We start from the raw sequence: 27,938 nt of genomic DNA, 5'->3' as shown, positions 1-27,938 counted from the left end.
TTATAATAGGCAAGTGAAACTTTTAAATTGTCTGACTGCCTTCTGACAGTATTCCTAAGGTGCTGATAAAAAGTGTATATTATACTAGACATGAAAGATGCTGAGGAAAATAAGCTCCCTTTCTCTTCATTACTTACTAATCTTCCTCACTACACATGCACCAAGGACTGTGAATCAGGCAATAAATAAACTTGGCCCCAGAATTTAACTAGACAGACCTAACACAGAATGATGAACTTCACTCATTAGGAACAGGCTGTGCTCAGTCCTATTTAAGATCAGTCAATTCATGCCTGACATGAATCAGTCATTCATGAAAGAAAGACTTATGAAATAATACTGAGTGGCCTGCGGGTGGCGCTGTCCAGGGAGAGTATAAATACTCGGGCACGGGCCCAGCTTGCGTAGGACATTCTTAACAGGAACTAGTGAAGGACACAATTAGACCTCCATGTTGTAAAACAGTTGATTAAAGCTTTGTTTAACGCTCAGACCAAGTGTCTAGTAGTTTTCTTACGCCAATGCCCTTTGCCCATTTCGCACCAAAGATTGTTACTTTTGGTGCCTAAAAATGTAATCATTTTCGAGAACAATTGCTCCTGAGCGAGTGTGCCTGGGAGAATTTCCTCCGCAGATTGCAACAGCCAGGAACTCACTCCTCAATTCTGTGTGTGTCCAAGGATGTCTTACTACAGTTATACAGGACCTTGGTAAGACCACACCTGGAGTACCATGTGCAGTTTTGGTCTCCTTACCTAAGAAAGGATACACTTGCCATAGAGGGAGTGCAGCGAAGTGTAGTGATCAATAGCATGTCATTCTATAGTGGACACTAGGTGGAGCCATAGAGCTGTATATAGCTGTATGTATAAGACTACACTACCCAGCTATATATATTAAGACTACATTACCCATGAGGCTAGGCTACCCACAAGGCAGCAGTCAAGATGGAAGCCTCTACAAGATGCTGTACAAGTCCACATGTGCTCAATAAAATAACTAGCAAAAGCTAGCTGTGTTCATAATAAGAATGTCTATTTATTAATGAACATAACACGAAGGTTCACCAGACTGATTCCTGGGATGGCAGGACTGTCGTATGAGGAGAGATTGGGTCGACTAGGCCTGTATTCACTAGAGTTTAGAAGAACGAGAGGGGATCTCATTGAAACGTATAAAATTCTGACCGGGCTAGACAGACTGGATGCAGGGAGGATGTTTCTCCTGGCTGGGGGGGTCTAGAACGAGGGGTCACAGTCTCAGGATACGGGATAGGACATTTAGGACTGAGATGAGGAGAAATTTCTTCACTCAGAGGGTGGTGAACCTGTGGAATTCTCTACCACAGAAGGCTGTGGAGGCCAAGTCACTGAATATATTTAAGAAGGAGATAGATAGCTATCTAGACACAATAGGCATCAGGGGGTATGGGGAGAGAGCGGGAATATGGTATTGAGATAGAGGATCAGCCATGAGCGTGTTGAATGGCGGCGCAGGCTTGAAGGGCCGAATGGCCTACTCCTGCTCCTATTTTTTCTATGTTTCTATGATGTACTCCATCTCTGTCAGCTCCCAGCAACCATTGAAGATTTCTACCTTGAGGATTATCTGTTTTTTAGTTGTATGAGGCAGTATTAGACATACAGGAGTGTCGAAGCACAGCATTTGTCTCAGTAAAGCCCTCTTGCTCTGTCAGCTGGTTCCACTGTGCCTTTAGTCTATTATTACAATGTCAAAAGCAACTTCCTCTTAGTAGCAAATGAAAAATAAAACTACAATAATACTGTGACTGACAATTCTAGCTTAGGCCAGGAAATCAAACACAACTATTAAATTCTTTCTGTCGGTCTATAATATATACATAAATAAATAACGGTCTTGAGTCCAATGAACATCCGTCACACTTCAGAGTGTTAAAACTATGTTTAAAAATAAAAGCCGGCCTGCTGGTTTTCTGAACTCCATTAACTGGCTTCTTCCCAAGTGACAGGATTAACAAGAAGCTTCTGTCAATAATTAGCCTCTAATGGACTTCACTGCGCCGATTGAGACCACTTACTCAAAGGGAGAACCTCAGCGTTGGCTTTAACAAGGACAGGCCAGATGAAAGGTGGTTCAGTTTTACCGGCCGAGCGATGCAGCCGTGCCGCAGAAACCACGAGCAATTCCACGGGAGATCAGCTTAACCTGTAAAAGCTAAATGCTGGCCTTGAGTACGTCAGCAGGCGGCATTCAAAATTCGGGTAATTGAGTCAGCCGCTGATGCCAGCAATGGGTCCCACAGCAAATGACTTTTAATCAAAGAAATTACAACGTGGAAACAGGCCGTGCCGCCCAACCAGCCCGCGTTGGTGTTTAATCCCCACACGAGCAGTAATCCTAATCCCATGTGCCCGCCCTCTTCCCAGATCCCTTTATCCCTTTTCCTTCAACCACCTATCTAACCTATTCTTAAATGTTGGCGTGGTCAATGCCAGACATCATCCTCCGCAGTCCTGGATGCCAGTTGAGGAGACAGGTAATTTAAAAAGGGGCGGGGCTGTCATGTTTAAAGAGATATTCAGCAAATCTCTATTTAAAAAAAATCACCATTCCCAAACATTCAAGCAATTCGCATTGAAACTTGCCACGAAATATTACTGAGTCTCTCGCGTGCGACACTGTGAGAGTGAAAATGATGTTCTAGCTATTTTGCCCGCTGGTTCTATCACTTTAAGATTCAGCACCTGTCAGTTATTGGTGTGGACTCACTTGGTGCTGAATTATAATCTCCCTGATGCCTTCCCAACGAACGCCAGCATCAAAAGAGATGGCGGTCGATGGTGACTGTATAAGAAGCGCTCGCTGGCTGACCCATCCGATGCTGGCCAGACACCCATCTTCCACTCTCCATGAACTTCAGCTCATCCAAAAACTCTGCTGCCCCGTGTCCTAACTCGCACCAAGTCCCCGTTCACCCATCACCCCAGTGCTCGCTGACCTACATTGACTCCCGGTCTAGCAACGTCTCATTTTTAAAATTCTCACCCTTGTTTCCAAATCCCTCTATGACCTCGCCCCCTCCCTATCTCTGTAACCTCCTCCAACCCTGCGAGATCTCCGCGCTCCTCCAGTTCTATTCCCTTGTGTAACCTCGATTTTCATCGCTCCACTGTTGGTGGCCGGGCCTTCAGCTGCCTAGGCCCTAAGCTCTGGAATTCCCTCCCTAAACCTCTCCGCCTCTCTACCTCTCTTTTCTCCTTCAAGACGTTCCTTAAAACCTAACTCTTTGACCAAGCTTTTGATCACCTGCCCTAATACCTCCTTATGTGGCTCGGCGTCAAATTTTGTTTGATAACGCTCCCGTGAAATGCCTTGGGACGTTTGACTACGTTAACGGTACTATATAAATGCAAGTTGTTGTTGTTGCTGCTGCTGCTGGGTGTTTTCTTCACTGAGGCTCGGACCCAATATAGCAGGACTCTGGCACTGCGTGGAAAGGATGCAGGTGACGATTTTCGAGTTGAACGCACATGGGGTGGGCTTTGGGCACGGCAGCTGCTCCACCTGCCTGCTAACGTTGGCGAGAGGCCTGATTCAGTTTGGAGTTCGGGCCTAGTTTGGGTGCAGGCAGCTCGCCGCTTGGGAGTGCGGGACATCCATGGAGTGCAGCAGCAGCTCAAAGGGGAAGGGCGGAAACCTCAGGGGCTAAACGGAGCAACATATTTCAGCATCAGGGAAATTTAATGAGTAGCACGGAGATGGTTGACGTAAGAAAACTACTAGGCACTTGGTCTGAGTAGCTGGCGACGGTGAGGAGGAGGCTGCGGCGACCGGAGCATTCACATCCCAATGATGTGTTCGGCGAGACGGGCGGAGGCAGCGCAGCGCAACGAGCAGCAGCAGCAGCCATGATGACCCGCTGCAGCACGTCGGCCGGAAGCTCCTTGGCGGGAAGCTCGCAGTCCGACTGGGAGGAGGGGAGCCGGGCATGGCGGCCAGAGGTCGGATCGTGAGCGGGAGAAGCAGGCCACCACACGTGGAGCCGGCAATAGTGAGGAGGAGGCCGCGGAGACGAGGAGGACGGAACGGCTGAGGGACATCGTGCTCCCACTGCCACTGGAAGCCATTGAACTGACTTTCTGAACACGGCGCTGTTAAAACAGCTGACGTGTCCCTACGGGGAGTAAGCATTCCATTGTACTTGTACTTGTACTGGTTACATATGGCAAATAAAATTGAATTGAATTGAATTGAAAAACAAGGCTTTAATCAATTGTTTTTCAACATGGAGATCTAGTTATGTCCTTCACTAGTTCCTGTTAAAGAATGTCCTGCACAAGCTGGGCCCATGCCCAAGTATTTATACTCTCCCTGGACAGCGCCACCAGCAGGCCACCCAGTATTATTACATAAGTCACTTTCACATGAATGACAAGATTCATGTCGATGGTCTTAAGCCTTTAAGGCTCAAAATTCCACTAAGAATGAATCAAATATACGAGTGGCAAGGCCAGTATCCATCTCTCCTTTACTGCAGCTAATAATGCCTTTAAGTAGCACTGTATATGGCCACCTCCCAACCTATACCGCCCACGGCTTGTGGGCAGGCTGAGGAAGTAGCGGTGGCAGCGCTGATTGACATGAAAATTGCATTGGGGGCCCTGAAAACATGAGTTGACTCCCCATTTAGCAATATCGAAGGTTAAGGGGTGATTTGATTGTGGTTTTTAAGATTTTGAAAGGAATTGATAGGCTAGATAGAGAGAAACTTTTTCCGCTGGTGGGGGAGTCTAGGACAAGGGGACATAAGCTTAAAATCAGAGCCAGGCCACTCAGGAGAGAAGTTAGGAAACACTTCTTCACGCAAAGGGTGGTGGTAGAAGTGTGGAACTCTCTCCCATGAAAAGTAGCAGACGCTAGTGTAATGATCAATAATATGTCATTCTAGAGTGGTACACTAGATGGAGCCGTAGAGCTGTATAGAGCTGTATATTTAGTTGTATGTGTTTAAGACTACACTACCCACAATGCACTAGGCTACCCACAAGGCAGTAGTCAAGATGGCTGCCTGCACACAGAAGTACACATGCTGAATCTCTACAGATGCTGTACCTAGAGAACGTGTACTGAATAAATGACTAGCTAGAAGCTAGCTGCTCATAATAAGAATGTCTAGTTATTAATGAACATAACAGCTAGTTCAATTAATCATTTTAAATTTGTGATCGATAGATTTTTGCCAGCCAAGGGTATGAAAGGATATGGCGCCAAGGCGGGTGGATGGAGTTACGATGCAGATCAGCTGTGGTTACATTGAATGGCAGAATGGGCTCGAGGGGCTGAATGGCCCACTCCTGTTCCTATTTGAACGCTTTAATTAGACCCCCACCTATTGCTGGTAGGAGCGTTGACTGCTTAGAAATAAAGCGACAGGCGACCGGAAGCTCGGACTGAACGGAGGTGTTCCGCAAAGCAGTCACCCAATCTGCGTTTGGCCTCCCCAGTGTAGAGGAGACCGCAGCGTGAGCAGTGAATACAGTATACTAGATTGTAAGAATTACAAGTAAATCGCTGTTTCACCTGGAAGGTGTGTTTGGGGCCCTGGACGGTGGAAAGGGAGGAGGTCAAAGGGCGGGTGTTGCATCTCCTGTGCTTGCACGGGAAGATGCCGTGGGAAGGAGAAGGGGTGTTTGGGGTGATAGAGGAGTGGACCAGGGTGTCGCTGAGGGAGCGGTCTCTTTGGCATGCTGAAAGGGGAAGATATGTTTGGTGGCGGGATCACGCTGGAGGTGGCAGAAATGGCGGAGGATGATCCGGTGAATATGGAGGCTGGTGGAGTGAAAGGGGAACCCTATCGTGGTTCTGGGAGGGAGGGGCAGGGGTGAGAAAGAAGTGCGGGAAATGGAACGGACACGGTTAAGGGCCATGCCAACCAAGGTAGAGGGGAATTCTCGGTTGAGGAAAAAGGAAGACATGTCGGAAGCACTGGTATGTTGGAACCACTTGTGTATCTATATTAGAACCACTTGACTGAGTAACTGCCTTGTAACTTGCTGCCAATCCTAAACTAAACGAAAAGCAATATTAAAATCACTCGAACATTTCGCGAGGCAGTTGTTACATTAGTCCGGGTTCACCAACTGCTTGTGTGGTCTGTTACAAAGTCATTGCACCATTTTAAAGAAAACTGAGAAACTGTCTCCAATCTGGAAAAGCTGATTCTGGTGAAGTTACATATAGAGCTGAAAGTCTTCGAATAGCAAGACTGTTACTTGGTAAAGCACAGCCGGCATGGGAAGATCTCGACACTATTTTAAATCATAGAATCCTCCGGCACAGAAGGTGGCCACTCAGCCCATCGTGCCCGTGCCAGCTCTTTGAAAGGGCTATCCAGTCTTTCTCTTTAGCCCTGCAAATGTTTCCTTTTCAGGTATTTATCCAGTTCACCTTTTGAGATTCACTATCGAATCTGCCTCCACCGCCCCTTCAGGCAGCGCATTCCAGATCATAACAACTCGCTGCGTGAAAAAAATTCTCTTCATCTCCCATCTGGTTCTTTGGCTCTGCAAGTTTTTGTGCCCAGTTCTGAGAGTGAGTGGTAAGAGACAGAGTATATCTCACCGATTGATGCTGTGTCGATGTGAGTAGTGGGTTATGTGCTTACCAACAGGCAGAATTTGTTATTTTCAAGTAACCTACCATTTTACAGCTAGCTATTCTACAATTTCCACCATCTACAAGGCACAAGTAAGGAGTGTGATGGAATAGTCTCCACTTGCCTGGATGAGTGCAGCTCCAACAACACTCAAGAAGCTCGACACCATCCAGGACAAAGCAGTCCGCTTGATTGGCACCCCATCCACCACCTTAAACATTCACTCCCTCCACCACTGCTGTACCGTGGCTGCAGTGTGTACCATCTACAAGATGCACTGCAGCAACTCGCCAAGGCTTCTTCAGCACACCTCCCAAACCCGCGACCTCTTCCACCTAGAAGGACAAGTGCAGCAGGCGCATGGGAACACCACCACCTCCAAGTTCCCCTCCAAGTCACACACCATCCTGACTTGGAAGTATATCGCCGATCCTTCATCGTTGCTGGGTCAAAATCCTGGAACTCCCTCCTTAACAGCACTGTAGGAGGACCTTCACCACACGGACTGCGGCGGTTCAAGAAGGCGGCTCACCACCACCTTCTCAAGGGCGATTGGGGATTGGCAATAAATGCTGGCCTTCCCAGCGACGCCTACATCCCATAAACTAATTTTTAAAAACGTATGAGTGCCATACAGAGTGGGTGTAACGATCATAAGTAATTTTAGAATGAAATATGGTGGTAACCACTGCTCCCTCTAATTTGTTTTCGTGTGCGGTCCTTTAAATTTCCTGCGTGGCCGGCATGTGGCCGCGCACGCGCGGTGTTTCCAGCAGCAGCAGCTTGTGAGCGGCCTGCGCGGGAACTCCCGATTGAGGCATCTCAGGTGGAACACTGGTGGTGGCCATATCTTTCAAGCTACATTATGTTGAAAGGGTGGAATTTGGGTGGTCTTCTATAGAAACAAATCAGCTTATTTTCCTCAGCAACTGCCTCCGTCTCCGACTTATTCCACCTGGATTCCAACTGAAATTCTACCCATCATGCTTCAGATCCACCCATGAGTCCATTTTTTCACACGGCAGCTGTTGATGATCCTGCTATTCACAATTCACAATTCACAATTCAAATCGCTTTATTGGCATGATAAGTTACATCTTATGTTGCCAAAGCATCAAAATACATTTATTCCCATTTACACCTCCTCTCGACCCATCTTTTGTTTCTTTACTTTCCCATTACCATCTCCTTTCGCCTTGTGCCGTCATCCCTTTTGTCATTTAATCTCTCCTATCTTCCACCCTGTCACAGACCTTCCCTTTTCCTCACCTCCCCCCTTTCCCAGCCCCTACACTTGCTTAAAACCTGCTACATCTCCAACTTTCTCCAGTTCTGACGGAGGGTCATCGACCTGAAACGTTAGCTCTGTTTCTCTCTCCACAGATGCTGCCTGACCTGCTGAGTATTTCCAGCATTTTCTGTTTTTATTATAGCTTATTTTGCTAGTTTGAGGTTCTCATGTGCCATGCTGCTTTTCCCAGTTACTGTTTAACATCAGGATGTCCTGATTAAAATGGCAATATTAACAGATATACTGGTAACCGCCATGGTTGGAAGTTGACACTGACCGTGTTACTGCTGGATTGCAAATGATCCAATTGCAAGTAACCCACTTGGATCTCAAACTTGATGTTCAGTATAGACGGATCCACAAGGCCAAATGAGTTTACATTGTAACTCAACACAGCTCAATGACTGAAAAGACCTCACAGTCATTGTGTACTGGACAATATACCTTGAGAATAGTTAGATAGATAAAATGTTTAATAAGATTAGGGTTGTATTCCCCAGAATTTAGAAGGTTAAGGGTTGCTGTGAGCAGTTCTGGGCACCACACTTTAGGAAGGGTATATTGGCCTCGGAGGGAGTGCAGCGTAGGTTTACCAGAATGATACCCGGACTTCAAGGGTTAAGTTATGAGGAGAGATTACACAAACTAGGGTTGTATTCCCTAGAATTTAGAAGATTAAGGGGTGATCTGAGCAAAATTTTCAAGATGTTAAGGGGAACAGATAGGCTAGATAGAGAGAAATTATTTCCGCTGGTTGGGGATTCTAGGACTAGGGGGCATAGTCTAAAAATTAGAGCCAGACCTTTCAGGAGTGAAATTAGGAAACACTTCTACACACAAAGGGTGGTAGAAGTTTGGAACTCTCTTCCGCAAATGGCAACTGATGCTAGCTCAATTGTTAATTTTAAATCGGAGATTGATAGCTTTTTGTTAACCAAAGGTATTAAGGGATGTGGGAAAAAGGCAGGTATATGGAGTTAGGTCGCAGATCAGCCATGATCTCATTGAATGGTGGAACAGGCTCGAGGGGCTGAATGGCCTCCTCCTGTTCCTATGTTCCTAGATGGCTGAGCATTTCCAATGTATCCTGAGGAATGCAAGGAGATTTGGGAAGCAGGAATTATTATAGGGGATACCTGTCAAGAGAAAAAATAAAGACAGGTTATGACATTTCAGTTGTTTACTTTTCTGATCGCACCTGAACTTCGGAAGCTCTTTTCTTTCCACAGGTGCTAACTGACCTGCTCTGAATTTCCAGCATTTTCTGCTTTCATTTCGATTTCCTTTTATTAGAAGAGGTGGTATAATGGGCCATTATAATGGAGGACAATAACAAGCTATTAATGGGGGGATACCGCACATCCTCCAAACAGGGTGGCAGGGGTGTTAAGAGACGGGACACCTGTTAGATGGTGCCAGGGCACTAGGAGAACTCCCTTGCTCTTCTTCGACCAGCACCATGAGATCTTTTATGTCCACCTGAACAGGCAGACAGAGCCTTGGTTTAATATCTCATCTGAAAGAGGGAACATCTGACAGTGCTCCCTCTCTACGGCACAGTCTCAGCCTAGATGATGTGCTGAGGTCTTGGAATGGGGCTTGAATCAAAGCCTTCTCACACAGAAGCTCAAGTGCTACCACTGAGCAAAGCTGACAGTATCACAATCGTAACTAATTGTATTCAATGTTCTCTCTGGCTAAGATTTTGTCTGTATCATATAGTGAATATCAAATTTGAGCCTTTTCACATAAATGTATTACCTAAATCTTTTTTGATTCCCTCACAGCTCTTACATGACCCCCGTGTAACTCCATCCCTGCATCAGCCTACAACTTGTCAATGAAATAGTTAAGACAGGGTTTAAATTTCAATTTTAGATCCTATTCAGTTCAAAGTCCTGAAGGTTAATGGAACAGACTTATTGCTTATCACAATATTACACCGCCTGCTGACTTTTTATAAGACTTATAATGGCAGCTTGCTGCAATCATTTAAAAAGGAATAGATCTGTAGTCAATAGTTTTCCCCCAGAGATCTGTCACAGATCTCAAAGAAGAATTCGTATGCATTTTTATCATTCTTGTCTGGTTCCGTACTTGACAGTAAGTCAGTTAAGTGCTGATATGATGAGTAACAGTATTACATTACTTCAGTAGGACTATCGGTCTACAACAGTGGCACTTGAAAAGGTTAATGAGCCAATAGTTTGGCTACATTGAGGAAATGTCCAGTGTTGGACGGTAGAGACTGATATTAGCACTGTAGAAAAAAGCATTTCCCCACATTTTTGCACCCAGTATCAGCATTGGCACTCCCAAATCAGGTATCGTATGGTTTAGATACAAAGTAAAACTCCATGAACACTTCATGAGTTATTGAATATATTCAAGGCGGAGATAGACAGATATTTGAGCTACAGGGGAGTCAAAGGTTATGGGGAGTGTCGTAAGAAAACTACTAGGCACTTGGTCTGAGTATTAAACAAGGCTTTAATCAACTGTTTTTCAACATGGAGATCTAGTTGTGTTCTTCACTAGTTCCTGTTAACGAATGTCCTGAGCAAGCTGGGCCCATACCCGAGTATTTATACTCTCCCTGGACAGCGCCACCAGCAGGCCGCCCAGTATCATTTCATAAGTCATTTCCACATGAATGACAAGATTCATGTCAGGGAGTGGGCGGGAAAGTGGAGTTGAGGCCAAGATCAGATCGGCCATGATCTTATTGAATGGTGGAGCAGGCTTGAGGGGCCGAATGGCCTACTCCTGCTCCTATTTCTTATGTTCTTATGATCTAATAATGCACCTAACCTACTACCTCAACAAAGCAGCCCTTTCTTTTCCTTAATTTCCCACAGCAGATGCTTCTACACTTGCTGAGCCAATTTAGTCCTAAATCATAGGCCGCTTTGTGCCTCCCTGAAACCAGGTCGAAACTACCTAAAATAATCTCACATAGGATCCTCACATAGAGAAGAGAATCTCATCCTCACAATCCAACTGGATTTGAAGGATGGATTCAGGAGTGAAAGCACTTTATTCAACCAATTGCACCTCCCAGGTTATTTTAAATGATGTAAAGTTGGAATGTTTTTGTGTAATGGATATACAGATCCAACCAATAGTTTCCTATGCAAAAATGATTAAATGCATTAAATGCTTCCTCTAATCAGGAGATCGGAGGATGTCAAACCAAATTTGAGTGGTCTACCCCCATTATTTTGCTCCCTGAGATTTGATTACAGCAATGAATTGGTTTTCTTCATTACTCTTTGGAATATGACAGCCTTGGTACTCCAAGTCTGAAGGTTGTGGGTTCAAGTCCCATTCCGTAGACATGCACACAGAATCCAGGCTGACACTCCAGTACAACACTGAAGGAGATGTCTGTCATCTTTCGGATGAGACGTAAAACCAAGGACCCATCTGCCCTCTCGGTTGGAAGTAAAAGATCCTATTGTACTATGGCAAAAAGAGCAGGGGAGTTCTCCCTGGTGTCATGGCCAATATTTATCCTTCAACTAACACCAAAAACAGATTACATACATATACATTACATAGGATATACAGCACAGAAACAGGCCATTCGGCCCAACCAGTCCACTCCACTCGAGCCTCCTCCCGTCTTTCCTCATCTAACTCTATCAGCAAAACCCTCTGTTCCCTTCTCCCTCATATGCTTATCTAGCCTCCCCTTAAATGCGTCTATACTATTTGCCTCAACCACTCCCTGTGGTAGCGAGTTCACATTCTCACCACTCTCTGGGTAAAGAAGTTTCTTCTGAATTCCCTATTGGATTTGTTGGTGAATATCTGGTCATTATTGCATTTCTGTTTGTGGGAGCTTGCTGTGCACAAGTTGGTTGCCACGTTTCCCGACATTACAGCAGTGACTACACTACAAAAAGTACTTCATTGGTTGTAAAGCGCTTTGGGAAGTCCTGAGGTAGTGAAAGGTGCTATATAAATGCAAGTTCTTTCTTTCTTTATGGTGCTAGAGATTTCTCTTTAATGCCACCCAACCTCATTGGTTTCAGATGTGCTCCTGCATCCAGATGCTGTGCGAAATGTGGATTCTGTGGACGTGCTTCACTTCAGCAACATCCAACTTTTTCTGCACCTTGACAACTGTGGTTAAGAACATAAGAAATAAGAGCAGGAGTCGGCCATTTGGCCCCTCGAGCCTGCTCTGCCATTCAGTAAGATCATGGCTGATCTTCTACCTCAACTCCACTTTCCTGCACTATCTCCATATCCCTTGATTCCCTTAATATCAAAAAATCTATCGATCTCTGTCTTGAATATACTCAACGACTGAGCCTCCACAGCCCTCTGGGGTAGAGAATTCCAAAGATTCACCACCCTCTGAGTGAAGAAAGTTCTCCTCATCTCAGTCCTAAATGGCTGACCCCCTTATTCTGAGACTGTGACCCCTGGTTCTCGACTCCCCAGCCAGGGGAAACATCCTGATTCTCTTCCTCGGGAGTAAAACTAGGAATGACAGAAATGGAGGCTTTTTTTTCCACGTGTTTGAAGTGCTGAAGCTCTAGTCCCTCGTGGGACTTCGTAATAAATTTAGAACAGCACTGAAAGAGATTAAAGGGCCTCGCAAGACTGCAGCGGATTACAGGGAAATGCATATCCAGTATATATGATTACATAGAATATACAGCACAGAAACAGGCCTTTCGGCCCAACCAGTCCTTGCCAGCGACATGATGATCCATTTGGATCCATTTCCACTTCTCCTGCAGTGTCTGTGGCTAAGTGGTCACATTTTACAGTGGTGTGGAGATGCCGGTGTTGGACTGGGGTGGACAAATGTAAGAAGTCACACAGCACCAAGTTGAGTGCGGCCTCAACCGGGATCTTGGGTTCATGTCATGCTACATGTAACCCCACCTGATGTAGGGTCATCCAGACTCGAGTCGTCGTTGGCTTGTTCTCTCTACACAGATGCGGCCGGACCTGCTGTGATTTCCAGCAAAAAAAATGTTTTTTTGTCTGTTTTTTGTTTTTCATACAAACCCCAGCATCTGCAACATTTGACCCCTTATGAACCCACCTCATTGTTCTTTGATGTAATGTTTTCCTGACTAACCTGTTTGGACACCATTCACACCTTTGATTGCTGTGATTATCTCTCTGCCGAGGTGTGATAAATGGCAGTTAGAAAGATTACCTGTAATCATCCGGCATTATTCTCTGACTATATAAGCTGTGTCTTTATGCATCTCTCCACTTCAGCTGACGAAGGAGCAGCGCTCCGAAAGCTTGTGATTTCAAATAAAACTGTTGGACTATAACCTGGTGTTGTGTGACTTCTTACATTTTACAGTGGTTACAGTACTAGGTGGAACAGTTATCCGGTACTGTTTATCACTGACGACTTTGTCCTCTCGCACAAATACTATATATATAGAGGAAGAAATTCCAATTCCCTTATGGTAACAAACTAGAAGCTGAACTTCTCTAGACTATTTAGCGATGGGAGCAGGTCAGAGGGTTACATTCAATAAGTAATGCACTGAAATTTGTCTGGTTCTTTTTTTACAATAGGGGGATAGGCTCTTGCTATAAGCAATGTTCCCTGTGATTTTTTTTTGGCATGCACGGCCCCTTTAAGGGGCTGCGCGGCCCATTCATGTGCGGCTTTTGTATTGAAAAGCTGGCTGTGCGGGATCCCTGGAACGCTGTGCGGCCGCGCGACTTAAAGGAAAAATTGTCCATAAGCCTTCTTTCAGAAGTTAAAACTTTGGGATACAGTATTATGAGTAAATTGAGACATGACACGTGGTGAGCATAGCGTGCTTGGGAAGAAAAAGGTGACTTTGGACCTATGGTTCCCAAAGCTCTCCACCACTGGGGGTTTTCCTCATGGAATTTCTGGGACCGTTTGGGAATTTCTGATTTCTATCAGTCAACAACTCCATTATCGTATCATGCGACTTCCAGGATGGTAGAGGATGAACTAGACGGACCTGGGTCTTTCTTCGTCCTGCAGTTCCTATGCTCCCAGTGACAACAAGCCCAAAGGATGTCGTCATCAGTCTCAGCAGCACTGCTTGTTTTCAGGAGGCAAGGCTCTGATGCTCAAGTTGTGCTGTGGGTTGAAACATTGGATTATTTCATCACACGAGCCATTCAGTTCTGGTGCAGATAGGCTCCAATACTCTTTTCCAGTCATTTATGGACCATTTTATACAGCATTTAAGATAGAAACTGACATGGCATCCGTGTTTAAAAGAAAGCACAATCTATTGTGCAACAGTATAAGAAGTCAGCAAACAGCCAACAAACCACTAAAATGTAAGTGCAGTTCATCATAGTGATGGCCTAATGAAATCGATAATTCTCTGCAAGTGTCTTCATGATGCCCATTAAAGTTGCAGCATCAGGCTAGATCAGCATTCTTGCCGGGGCTGTAGGTTAACTTTTAACACAATTCCGTGCAATGAAGCTGAAGTCTTCTTTGCATTTTAGCCTTTGATCTGATTGTTAGAACATCACAGCCTATCCCTCAGCGACAGTAAGCTATAAAAGAGGTACGTAGTTTGTAAAATGTGAGGTAGAAATTAAATGTGATTTAGACTCCAGTAATCCAGCTGGGTTTGAAGTGGCACCAGGATATGTTGGCACCCTAATGTTGTATACCAAGGCGTGATACAGGCAGGGTCAAGCGATAAATGGAAGTCCCACTATATGCAGAAGCATTCACTGTTGCTATTAAAATGAATGACATGTTTTAAGTTCTGTCCAACAACTGCAGGTTCACAAGCTGAATATTAGATTGTTATTTGCTCAAAATTTCGCTGAAATAAAGGAATAGAAAAACAAGATAACATCATTTAGGTATGCTTTCCTCCTTCATTAATGTAAGTGTAAGTATAAAGCAGGGAAAATAAGAACATAAGAATTAGGAGCAGGAGTAGGCCATACAGCCCCTCGAGCCTGCTCCTCCATTCAATAAGATTATGGCTGATCTTTGACCTCAACTCCACTTTCTCGCCCGATCTCCATATCCCTTGATTCCCCTCGAGTGCAAAAATCTATCGATCTCATTGTATATTGATATCAATTTTAAAATTAGCGAATGGAAGAATATGTACTGCATTATGTTTAGCACCAGTCCAGCTGTGTGTTCACTGCAGATAATGTACTGCTCTGTTTCACCTTGTAATCTCAACCGGTGTCCCAAATATATATAAAGATAGAAAGAAAGACTTGCATTTCTATAGCGCCTTTCATGACCTCAAGACGTCCCAAAGCACTTTACAGCCAATGAAAAACTTTTGAAGTGTAGTCACTGTAATGTGGGAAACGCGGCAGCCAATTTTGCGCACAGCAAGCTCCCACAAACAACAATGTGATAATGACCAGATAATCTGTTTTTTGTGGTGTTGATTGAGGGATAAATATTGGCCCAGGACATAATATAAAAGCAAGATTTCAATTTTTAAAGAATAGCCCCGATGAAGATCTCTGATTCCACTTCATAATATTACATATAACAGACAATTCTGCAAAAACCATTATTCTTGTGTTTTCTGCCAACACTGTCTCCTCAACTAACACCACCAACAGCAGATTCACTCTCACTCATCTCACTGCCGTTTTTGGAATCGTGCTGTTTGCTAAATTGCTGCTACATTACCTTAAATAACAACAATCACCACACATAAAAGTAGCTCCTTGTGTGCAAAGTGCTTTGAGTTGATTCTGAGATGTGGTAAGGCACTGTGTAAAAACAAGCCTTTCTTCTTTCACGAGAGATTTAAATGCCCACAAGAAAACACTGTTGGCTCCTCATGTAGTAATTAAAGTTTTCTCTCCTCTTACCCCCAAAAGGTTAAGAAGGCAAATGGTATGTTGGCCTTCGTAGCAAGAGGGTTCGAGTACAGGAACAAGGATGCCTTGCTACAGTTGTACAGGGCCTTGGTGAGACCGCACCTTGAGTATTGTGTGCAGTTTTGGTCGCCTTACCTGAGGAAGGACGTTCTTGCCATGGAGGGAGTGCAGCGAAGATTCACCAGGCTGATACCTGGGATGGCAGGAATGACGTATGAGGAGAAATTGGGTCGATTGGGCTTATACTCACTGGAGTTTAGAAGATTGAGAGGGGATCTCATTGAAACCTATAAAATTCTGTCAGGCCTGGACAGACTAGATGCAGGAAGGATGTTTATGATGGCCGGGGAGTCCAGAACCAGGGGTCATAGTCTAAGGATAAGGGGTAAGCCATTTAGGACTGAAATGAGGAGGAATTTCTTCACCCAGAGAGTGGTGAACCTGTGGAATTCTCTGCCACAGAGGGCGGTGGAGGCCAGTTCATTAAATATATTCAAAAAAGAGTTGGATATATTTCTTAAAGCTAAAGGGATCAAGGGATATGGGGAGAAGGCAGGGACAGGGTACTGAATTTGGATGATCAGCCATGATCTCATTGAATGGCGGAGCAGGCTCGAAGGGCCGAATGGCCTACTCCTGCTCCTATCTTCTATGTTTCTATGTTTAAAAGGTTCTAGCTCTTGCTGAGCACAGTTCAATGGCGATTCTCCCAAGTGGCCATTCTTCAAGAGTGAACCAAGGTAGTGAGTGTTGAGAGCAACGTTCCCTCTAAGCTGCGTGCGGGTGCAGCCATGCAGTGATCTGCAAGGTACCGCGCGGGCCGCTCACAAGCTTTTCCGCTGGAAGTACTGCGCACGCACAAGAAATTTAAAGGGACCGCGCATTGAAATAAACAGGCAGCACACAACAAAGCGCAGCTTAGAGGGAACTTTGGTTGAGAGGCTAATCTATCACAGAGGTCAACACCACTGAGCCCAACCATGTCCCCTCCCGATACCCGCAGACAAGCACATTTTCCAACTGGACAGCAATTAGGAGCGAGAGACCTGGCTGACATCCGCATCTTAGCCAAAGGGTACTGAGGCCAATTTTAACACCCATTATTGTGGCCCGGCTAAGCTCAGCTAAATAAGGCCGGACTTCTGATTGAACCTTAGACCTTGCTGGTCTGGAAAGAAGAGGGAAAGAGATTGACTCTCAATTCAAACCTTCAACGTCCTCTCACTACCTGAGAGAATGCTTGAGGTTGCCATGGAGATGTCATGACTTTTAACGGGATTTATATCAATAGCTATATTCTAGAGCGCAGTGACTAGGAGGGAGCGGAGCTCAACGTTTTCTGAATTTGATATATTTAGAAGTGAGATACTTTTATAAAATAGCAATAAACTCTCATTATATAAAAGGAAACAAATGAAAAAGATTTACAGTTGCATAGAAGCTTATCAAAATATTCCAATTTTCACACACAATGAATGACTTTGAAATTTAGTGACTCTTGCTATGTAAGTAAACATGGCAGCCATTTTGTGCAGGGTACAGGCGCTGTCTGCTATTGATATTGTGTCACATATTGCAGGTTCAATTTTATTTGATAAACACCCCTCACACTTCTACTCCAAGCAAGAATCCCCAGAAGGACAGCGTCTAAGATCCTGACACACCAATGGATGCATTTTATGTTCTTCAAAAAGAAAATTATCAATGACATGCTCATCATCCGAGGGCTGTCAGTACTAGTGAACGGAGCATCAATTAAAGGCTCCCAGTGCTAGTCAATGGAGCGCTTCTCCATCCAGCTTCCAGCACTTGGTGTATAATCTCACAGGTTAGATGCAGGAAAAAACTTCCTCTAACTGCGTCAACCACATGCTTTAACACTGACTTTAGAAGAACGCCAGTATGAAACTTCAATTTCTTAACCAATTGTCACTTGCCCGGGCAATCCCAACAGTTTGTTACCAATCAATACTGAATTTTGGACTGTTTTGTGCTATGGACTTCCATTCACTGAGAACTCCATCAAGACTGCCCATGCTAATTCACATAGAACCTTTCAAGTGGCAGAAAGAGAGAGAGGGGATTTTCATCCCATCACATTAGTTGGAGTAGAATCTAAAACTGAGAGATGAAAAGGTAGTGTTCTAACCCACTATATCATTCAGTTAGCAACATTAGTAGCCCCTCAAAAAGTTCTGGGATATGCACTTGAAGTGCCGTAACCTACAGGGCTACAGACCAAGAGCTGGAAAGTGGGATTAGGCTGGATAACTCCTTTTTAACCGGCGCAGACACGGTGGGCCAAATGGTCGCCTTCTGTGCTGTAAATTTCTACGATTCTATGATTTGATCCTGCTCTGCCATTCAATTAGATCATGGTTGGTCCGCAACTCAACTCCATTTACCCGACTTTGCTCCATATCCCTTGATACCCTCACCTAACAAAAATCTATCAATCTCAGTCTTGAAAGCTCCAATTGTCCCAGCGTCCACAGCCTTTTGGGGGAAGAGAGTTCCAGATTACTACAAACCTTTGTGTGAAAATGTGCTTCCTGATTTCCCCCATTATAGTAGGGTATTCAAATTTTTGTAGAGCTCTACGTATTATACTTCAAGAGTGACGTTCACCAAAAGGGCTCTGTTTTAAGACCTGTAAATTGGCAAGAATTATGAATAGCATACTTTTTGTTGCATCATTATTTGCCTTTAGGCAGCAAGTTCTGTTGGCTGCATCAGGGAACCGGCTCAGAGGAGATGCTGATTCCGAGAACAAGAGGGAGATGGAGTCATTCAGACTTCAGCCATCTTGTAATTTTAACTGTGTTCATTCATTCAGCTCACTCCCATCATTGGGTTCAGTAGCTCTTCCAAGATAGCTTGTGCGACAATTTCATCATCATTTAAACAAAAATGTTGCAAAATAGCAAAACCAACACACAATAAATGTAATCACAATTCTTTGCAACTGTTTTGATTTATGTCAAAGTAACCTGATGTCAGAGGCTCCCTCTTTCAAAAATGACAGCGGAATTAAAGAAACCTCCAGATCTGCAAGCCCTGCTATTCATTAGCTGTGTCAGCGTGGCTCACTTGGTCGAATTTGTACCCCTGCAGCAGAAGATTGTGGATCAAGCCCCACTCCAGGGCCTGAGCACATGGTCCAGGCTGACAATCCAGTGCAGTACTGAAGTAAGTATTTCAGATTACATTAAGATTAGATTCTGATTACAGACACGTTAAACCATCTGTTTATTGATGTGGGTTAGATGGGTGTTAGTGGTCCCTTGGCACTATTTGAAGAGCAGGAGGTTCTGCTAGTGTCCTGGCCAACATTCCTCTTTAAGCAATATCACCAAAAACAGATTAACTAGTCATTCACCTCATTACAATTTGTGGGATCGTGCGCACAAAGTGACTGCTACATTTGCCTACATACGAAAGTCACTACACTTCAAAGTCATTTATTGTGTATGAAGCATTTTTAAACTTCTGGACGATATGATAATATGCTATACAAGTACAAGTCTTCCCTTTCATTAATGCTCTGGTACAATAAAAAAACTACAGCCCTCCTTGATTTTTCATTTTACTCAGTACAGTGTTGACAATGATACCCTCCATAGAATGATCAGCAAGAAATGGGGTTTGCAACTTTTCAGCTCTGCACAACATCTGGAAAAAATTTGAATGCACATTTCTAATATTAAAAAAATATATAAAATTGCAGGGGCTCCTGCAGCTATTGTTGCGCAGTTATTTTTGAATCACAAGAAAGCAACTTACAATTCCTCCTCCAATACATTTTACATTTTCTTTAGATCTCCTTCTCCATCACCCTATCTCAAACTCGGCAAATTAACCCACTCGTCGCCCTCTGCAATGACACTGTTTCTCTAGCACCGGCTCTTCGATGTTGCTGCCCTGCCATAGTAGAAGGTGTCTGTCCTTTCTCCCTAACAGGCAGAGGGGAAATAAGAAACCAGTGCACAGAGCTTTGAAAGAAAGAAAGACTTGCATTTCTATATTGCCTTTCACAACCACCGGAAGTCTCAAAGTGCTTTACAGCCAATGAAGTGCTTTTGAAGTGGAATCACTGCTGTAATGTGGGAAACACGGCAGCCAATTTGCACACAGCAAGCTCCCACAAATGGCAATGTGATAATGACCAGATAATCTGTTTTTGTGATGTTGATTGAGGGAATAAATATTGGCCAGGACACCAGGGATAACTCCCCTGCTCTTCTTCGAAGTAGTGCCATGGTGGAGTCTTTTATGTCCATCTAAGAGAGTAGACAGGGCCTCGGTTTAATGTCTCAGCCGAAAGATGGCACCTCTGACAGTGCAGCACACCCTCAGCACTGCACTGGACTGTCAGCCTAGCTCTATGTGCTCAAGTCCCTGGAGTGGGACTTGAACCCACAACCTTCTGACTCAGAGGCGAGAGCGCTATCAGCTGAGCCACATCTGACACTGAACACAAACTCATTGCCCCTCTTGCACATTGGCACTGGATGTTGGGTCAAAAAGTGCTCCACAAAATTTGGTTAATAGTTTTCTTTCTAAAAAAATCACTAGTTTACTATTAAAACGTATCCCATAGACAATTATTTCTCAGATGGAAGTTTGTGCCTTCAGTCGTCGACGCAGTGAGTTCCAGATTCCAACTGGGTATGATGTTAGGGAAAGTGTTGAGATATTGGGGAAAGTGTTGTGATGTTGGGGAAAGTGTTGAGATATTGGGGAAAGTGTTGAGATGTTAGGGAAAGTGTTGAGATATTGGGGAACATGTTGAGATATTGGGGAACGTGTTGAGATATTGGGGAACGTGTTGAGAAATTGGGGAAAGTGTTGAGATGTTAGGGAAAGTGTTGAGATATTGGGGAAAATGTTGAGATGTTAGGGAAAGTGTTGAGATATTGGGGCAAGTGTTGAGATGTTAGGGAAAGTGTTGTGATGGTGGGGAAAGTGTTGTGATGTTGGGGAAAGTGTTGTGATGTTGGAGAAAGTGTTGTGATGTTGGGGAAAGTGTTGAGATGTTGGGGAAAGTGTTGTGATGTTGGGGAAAGTGTTGTGATGTTGGGGAAAGTGTTGTGATGTTGGGGAAAGTGTTGAGATATTGGGGAAAGTGTTGAGATGTTAGGGAAAGTGTTGAGAAATTGGGGAAAATGTTGAGATGTTAGGGAAAGTGTTGAGATATTGGGGCAAGTGTTGAGATGTTAGGGAAAGTGAACGTGTTGAGATATTGGGGAACGTGTTGAGATATTGGGGAATGTGTTGAGATATTGGGGAATGTGTTGAGATATTGGGGAAAGTGTTGAGATATTGGGGAAAGTGTTGAGATGTTAGGGAAAGTGTTGAGATATTGGGGAAAATGTTGAGATGTTAGGGAAAGTGTTGAGATATTGGGGAAAGTGTTGAGATGTTAGGGAAAGTGTTGTGATGGTGGGGAAAGTGTTGTGATGTTGGGGAAAGTGTTGTGATGTTGGGGAAAGTGTTGTGATGTTGGGGAAAGTGCTGAGATGTTGGGGAAAGTGTTGTGATGTTGGGGAAAGTGTTGTGATGTTGGGGAAAGTGTTGTGATGTTGGGGAAAGTGTTGAGATATTGGGGAAAGTGTTGTGATGTTGGGGAAAGTGTTGTGATGTTGGGGAAAGTGTTGTGATGTTGGGGAAAGTGTTGAGATATTGGGGAAAGTGTTGAGATATTGGGGAAAGTGTTGTGATGTTGGGGAAAGTGTTGTGATGTTGGGGAAAGTGTTGTGATGTTGGGGAAAGTGTTGTGATGTTGGGGAAAGTGTTGTGATGTTGGGGAAAGTGTTGAGATATTGGGGAAAGTGTTGTGATGTTGGGGAAAGTGTTGTGATGTTGGGGAAAGTGTTGTGATGTTGGGGAAAGTGTTGAGATATTGGGGAAAGTGTTGTGATGTTGGGGAAAGTGTTGTGATGTTGGGGAAAGTGTTGTGATGTTGGGGAAAGTGTTGTGATGTTGGGGAAAGTGTTGTGATGTTGGGGAAAGTGTTGTGATGTTGGGGAAAGTGTTGTGATGTTGGGGAAAGTGTTGCGATGTTGGAGAAAGTGTTGTGATGTTGGGGAAAGTGTTGACAAGAGGCCAGACACATCCTCAGTGTTGCCCAGTAGACAGGAATGAAAAAGGTAGGACAGTTGTCCTAGATCTCTCACATTGACCAAGGTCTGGCATCAATTCTTACACAGTTCAATCTGTTGCATGGGGTAGAGGCATCTAAAAAAAGGGATGCCCCCACCCAAAAGAAGTAAAGTTATTATATCGGATTCCACTTATGGTGCAGTCATTTTCAAATTCATTCACACCCTCCCCATTGACTTTGCCACTTGTAAACCTTTATATAATGAACAGTCGTAGATTGACTGTGGTTGTTAACACAAACACAGAGTATTTATCGGCATCTTTCGTTATTCCTATTATTATTGCCACATGCATTGTTTATCATTATAGGGACCAAGTGTGACCTACTCTCTTGTAAACATCATTGTCATTGAAAATCTCTACACTCCTGTGCAAAAAAATGCTAGCCCTGTTTTTTTTATATATTGTTCATCTTAAAACATTTATTTCTCTCCTCTGAGGGAACAAAACACCATTAGACAGGCAGGAAATTCTCTTACTGCGATTTCCTGCTTATTGCTATTTTTCGTCTCCCTTTCTCCCCTCCAGAGCTGGCAAATTCCAAGAGACAACAGGAATGGGCTGCCTGCGTAGAGAACGATGTTGAATACGATCTGCCCCAGCTAAACCAACATCGTTCAAAATACATTTCTCCATCCCTTTAGAAATCACACACACTTGAGACCCACAATGTTTCCTCCTTATGTCTCTGGAAATTAGGTTAGTGAACGCTTTAAGTACTTTTGAAATACCCAGCTGTTTGTTTGTTTAGAGATACAGGAAACTCAAAAGGTAGAAACTGCTAAAGGCTACCTTGTCCCACCTCGCTCACCCCAGTCTGAAAGCATCTATGGGCAAGACCCTCTTCGACAGCCAATCTTGCTTCCGTGCTGATCCTTGCATTCCCTCCCTACTCACCAATGTATTGACTCGAGAATCTGATTCTTTTTAGCCTCATTACCTCGACCCGTCCAAGAGTTTGTAATGATGCAATAGAATCAGAGACATTCTTTAAAATCAGTCATTTGAAAAATGTTTAGGAGCTGCGACAGTGCTTCTACTGAAGGGCTCCGTGCCACGCAGTGAAGGCTCGTTTTCAGAAATGTGTCGAGTTGCACTCCATGCCCACAATGCGCACTTAAAGACCAAATTAATAACCTTTCACTTATCTCTGAAATTGCTCATTGTTCACTTAAGTGGGTCACTCAGTCTCAGTAGTCTTGGCTGCTATATAGGCCATGTGAAGTAATGCTCTCCTAACCTGTCACTGCCAATGGAAGCCAACTAAATACATGTAGTACATGTACTGTAGCATTCTTCAAAATGTACTTGAGCGCACAGAGACTGTAGAGAAGATTAGTTGCCTATTCTAAGAGTGTGCGGACCCAAACTGAGGTTCTGCTGGATTGTCAACATTCTCCTCTTAAACACAGTATTGGGAGAAGTCTAGGAAAGTGCACGGTCTAGAAAGATATCACCAAAGCAAGGAAGAAAATAAGTTACAGAAACACAGTTTAATTCCACAAATCAAAATACATATTTAAACATGACTTAAACGTTCATATTTAAATATGTACACTACAGCGTAGTTAAAGCTTGACGTAAAGCCTGTGTGAGGTAACATGAGGAGTAATTATATTTCAGTATCTGATGTGGTTCATGAATCTTACTGCAGCTGCCAAACAAGATGAAGAAGGAAGGTCACAACCAGAACCTTTTAAAAAATAATTCTTAAAAATGACCAGGGTCAGCTAAATTTCACCGCCACCAAACAAGCAAATCGCTGGCCACATCAAAGCCGAGGGGACCGCAGAGTGGGGTGGCCGAGTCCCAACAGTGTGAGAGAATGAATTAACAATTCACATTCATGTCCGGCACCTCTACTGATGGTGACTCAGGGTCGGATCTTTGCACCGTGGGGGGAATCACCAACACCTTCCAGTCAGGACCGGGGCATCTTTCTGCATTCCACTTCATGTCTGAAGCAACAACAAAAAGCTAGGCGTTTGCACAACTCGCAAGTGGGGAGAAATACTGAAGAATCTTTCAAAGTGATACTTTGCACTGGGTTAAAAGGTGGGGGTGGGTGGGGGGGAGGGATGTGTGCAGACAATTCAGTTTGAAACCTCGAGGTCTGGATTTACTTCAGCGTTTTACAAAGCAAGCACAACAATTCCAGCCAGCACTGTAATTCACATATTTAAGGACTGCCAGCAAAGCACTGGAGAGATTTACACCGCCAAAAAGGAGATTTATTCCATGGCTGATCATTTATGTGGAGGGGGAAAAATGCTACACTGAAGCCGAGGAAAACGTCCCAGTCAAGCCCGCGATAAACTTCTCCCCACACGGGGGGGGGGGGGGGGGAGCAGCCCATCCCATAATATAGCTCCTATCTCCCCATCCCATAATATAACTCCAATCTCCCCATCCCATAATATAGCTCCTATCTCCCCATCCCATAATATAGCTCCAATCTCCCCATCCCATAATATAGCTCCTATCTCCCCATCCCATAATATAGCTCCTATCTCCCCATCCCATAATATAGCTCCAATCTCCCCATCCCATAATATAGCTCCAATCTCCCCATCCCATAATATAACTCCAATCTCCCCATCCCATAATATAACTCCAATCTCCCCATCCCATAATATAGCTTCAATCTCCCCATCCCATAATATAACTCCAATCTCCCCATCCCATAATATAACTCCAATCTCCCCATCCCATAATATAACTCCAATCTCCCCATCCCATAATATAGCTTCAATCTCCCCATCCCATAATATAGCTTCAATCTCCCCATCCCATAATATAGCTCCAATCTCCCCATCCCATAATATAGCTCCAATCTCCCCATCCCATAATATAACTCCAATCTCCCCATCCCATAATATAGCTCCTATCTCCCCATCCCATATTATAGCTCCAATCTCCCCATCCCATAATATAGCTCCAATCTCCCCATCCCATAATATAGCTCCAATCTCCCCATCCCATAATATAGCTCCAATCTCCCCATCCCATAATATAGCTCCTATCTCCCCATCCCATAATATAGCTCCAATCTCCCCATCCCATAATATAGCTCCTATCTCCCCATCCCATAATATAGCTCCTATAACTTGCTTCTCAGACCAGCCTCCATGCCAGAATAACAGGATAGTCGCAGACAAAATATTTTGACTTCAGTGTATTTTCTACCAGGACTGTTCAACCGCTTATTTCAATAAATATTTATATTTTGGGGGGATCGAAACTAAATGGATTTCGCTACCAGGATCTCCACCCTCCCCCCGCCCCTAGAATTTATTAAATGAGATTTGACCAATATATAAAATTAACCTTTTTAATTAAAAAAAGTTTTTTAAAAACAGAAATTCAAAACACAAGCATTCTCCAAAAAACAGTGGCTGTGTGTTTAAGGGCGGATGGAGTTGAAAGATTTATCATTCTTTTCTGCGCTCAGAGTGACTTTAATGTGAAATAATCAGCGGTCGAGTTATGTTTCACAGGAGTCATTTGATAATCAATCAGAAGCTACCGTCAGTGGGATGTCGAAACGGAAAGGAGATATTTTAAGTCTCAAAATTTGGCGGAAATCTGTGACACAAGCGAATCAGTCGGCCGGGTGGGAATCTGATGGGACAAGGACATCTTTTTTTTTTGTAAATCAGGGACTGAACATCGACTTAATTAACTGAATGCAAAGGTTGACGTGGGCTGGAACGGGTCATCCCGAGAGAATGAATATTATTTGAAGAGTCGTGTGTCCTGGCGCACTGAATGTTCACGATAGTGACAAACTGCCAAGGCAAAAGTCTCGCTGGCCATTCAAGTTGGACAGACCCCGCGGTGTCAGTCAGTGCGGATTATAGAGTGCAGGGCCAACCGCAGAAACGCTTTAAGTCGTTATTAACCTCTGCCAGAACCTCTCCCCCTTACCCTCGGAACTAACTAAAGGGAGGGTGTGTATGTGTGTGTGTGTGGAAAGAGGGGTTCAGCGTCTCTTGTGTTCTTAGGTCTGTCCTTACTTGGGGAGATTGGGGGCGACTTCCAGCACCCCCCCTCCGGTCTCCCCACCCCCCCACACCACCACACATACACCCAGATCTTCGCAGTATTCTGCAGTAGTGGAAAATAATAAGTTCCGTTTTAATGCGAGTCACACGTTGCTTTCTCAAATTAAATTATTTGAGGGGTGGGGGGGGGGAGGTGGCCGGACAAGAGATAAATGACGACTAGCTGAAACTGTGAGCACAGATGGCGACCGGATTTTTAAATAATGTGGACAGTGCGATCCCGGGGATGGGGGAAAAGAGCAAAAAAAACTGCTCCCCAAACCCATCCTCACACACACAAGTACCAAGACACACAAACTGACCGTCAGAGCACCAACACAATCACACGCCAGCGAAACACTGTCAGTAACCACTTCAGGCTGACGGTGGTGCTGTACAATCGAGCTTCACATATGTGTGTGTGAGTGTGTGTGTGTCTGGACCTGTGAAAAGTACAGATTTAAACCCGAACACAGCTTTAAAAAGCTCCGTTTTAAAAAAAAAAAACTGGATTGACATTCTTCGTGTTTCATGTCATTTTAAAAAGAAAAACCGCATTGTAATACAAAAACAAAATACTGCGAACGCTGGAAATCTGAAACAAAAACAGAAAATGCTGGAGATACTCAGCAGGTCAGGCAGCATCTGTGAAGAGAGAGAAACAGAGTTAACGTTTCAGGTTGGTGACCTTTCGTCAGAACGGTCATCGACCTGAAACGTTAACTGCTTCTCTCTTCACAGATGCTGCCTGACCTGCTGAGTATCTCCAGCATTTTCTGTTTTTAAACCGCATTGTAATGTTGCCTTATCCCTCAATCCATAAAAACCCACAGCCAAGCAATAATTTAATCTAGTGATCAGATCTCCAAGAAACCAAGATTATTTCCTGCGAGATTCCCCTCCTCACACACACACACACCTTTTCAGAAAAGAATGTTACGAATTTTTATTTTTCTTGTAAATCGCAACTTTGTAAAAACCCAGTCCCAAGTGTTTTACTGATGATCCGGGATAGAGATTTATTTGCCCAGTCCCTTACACAGCAGAATAAACCCGAACCGGAGCACTGGGGTCGGAGCCTGGCAGCATTGCTCAGTCAGTCAGTCGGTGCCCGTCAGTTTCACCAAGAAACGGAAACTGACCTCGACCGTCAGCTAAAGAAAAAAACACACAAACAAATACACCTGAAACTGAACTGAAACAACACTAAATGGTATTTGGCTCGCTGGCTTCACACCAAACGGATCTAAACAAACCTCAGTACAGAGAGCATTCATCTAGCAGCCCCCCTACAAAACCGAGATGCTCATATCACACTGGGAGATTACAGTACTTACTTTGTCCTCCTCTTGCTGGCGAATGTGTAGCCAATATCCTGCTGCACCTGTCCGATTAAAACCTCACGGGTCCCAGGATTGCGTTATTGACAGTAAGAGATCAATGGAAATGCAGCCCTTTTAGTGAAAGCACCTTTTGCTTAAGCGCAGTCCTCTGCCTTGTTCAGAAAAGTGATAGGCTCCAAATGGATCACTTCCACGCGAAACACGAGCATCAGTCTGGACAGGGACCCACATGTGCCGCTCTTCGATCAGTGCACTTCGCCAAGCGGCTGGATGTGTTCACTAAGCTGCAGAGTTTGGGAGAAAGATTCGGGCTGGGCGAGCAGGGAGCCGAAGCAAATGCGGCTGCTCGGAGACGCCAGCAGCAAGTCAGAGTGATGGAGCGCAAAGCAAGCTAGAGACTGACTGAGAGCGAGTGAGCACCAAACAAGCAGGGGGAGGATTTAACACCCACCCAGCACTGGGGGAGGAATCGTCAGACACCCAGCACTGGGACAGGAATCATCAGACACCCAGCACTGGGACAGGAATCATCAGACACCCAGCACTGGGACAGGAATCATCAGACAACCAGCACTGGGACAGGAATCATCAGACACCCAGCACTGGGACAGGAA

General features: G+C 44.4%; 1 protein-coding gene across 2 annotated transcripts in view; it reads right to left on the bottom strand.

Moving 5' to 3' along the window:
• LOC147111262 (caM kinase-like vesicle-associated protein) overlaps positions 1-27,723 on the bottom strand; it is a 136,738-nt gene extending 109,015 nt beyond the window's left edge. For both annotated transcript variants that reach the window (XM_086001996.1, XM_086001997.1), the window contains exon 1: positions 27,319-27,723. The gene's annotated coding sequence lies outside the window, so the exon portion shown is untranslated. The remainder of the gene's footprint in view (positions 1-27,318) is intronic.
• Positions 27,724-27,938: the final 215 nt, after the last annotated feature.

Source organism: Somniosus microcephalus, chromosome 11 (assembly GCF_052327205.1).
Source record: "Somniosus microcephalus isolate GS21.2 chromosome 11, FLI_Smic_1.0, whole genome shotgun sequence".
Lineage (NCBI taxonomy): Eukaryota > Metazoa > Chordata > Chondrichthyes > Squaliformes > Somniosidae > Somniosus > Somniosus microcephalus.
This window is presented reverse-complemented; position numbering and strand designations above follow the sequence as displayed.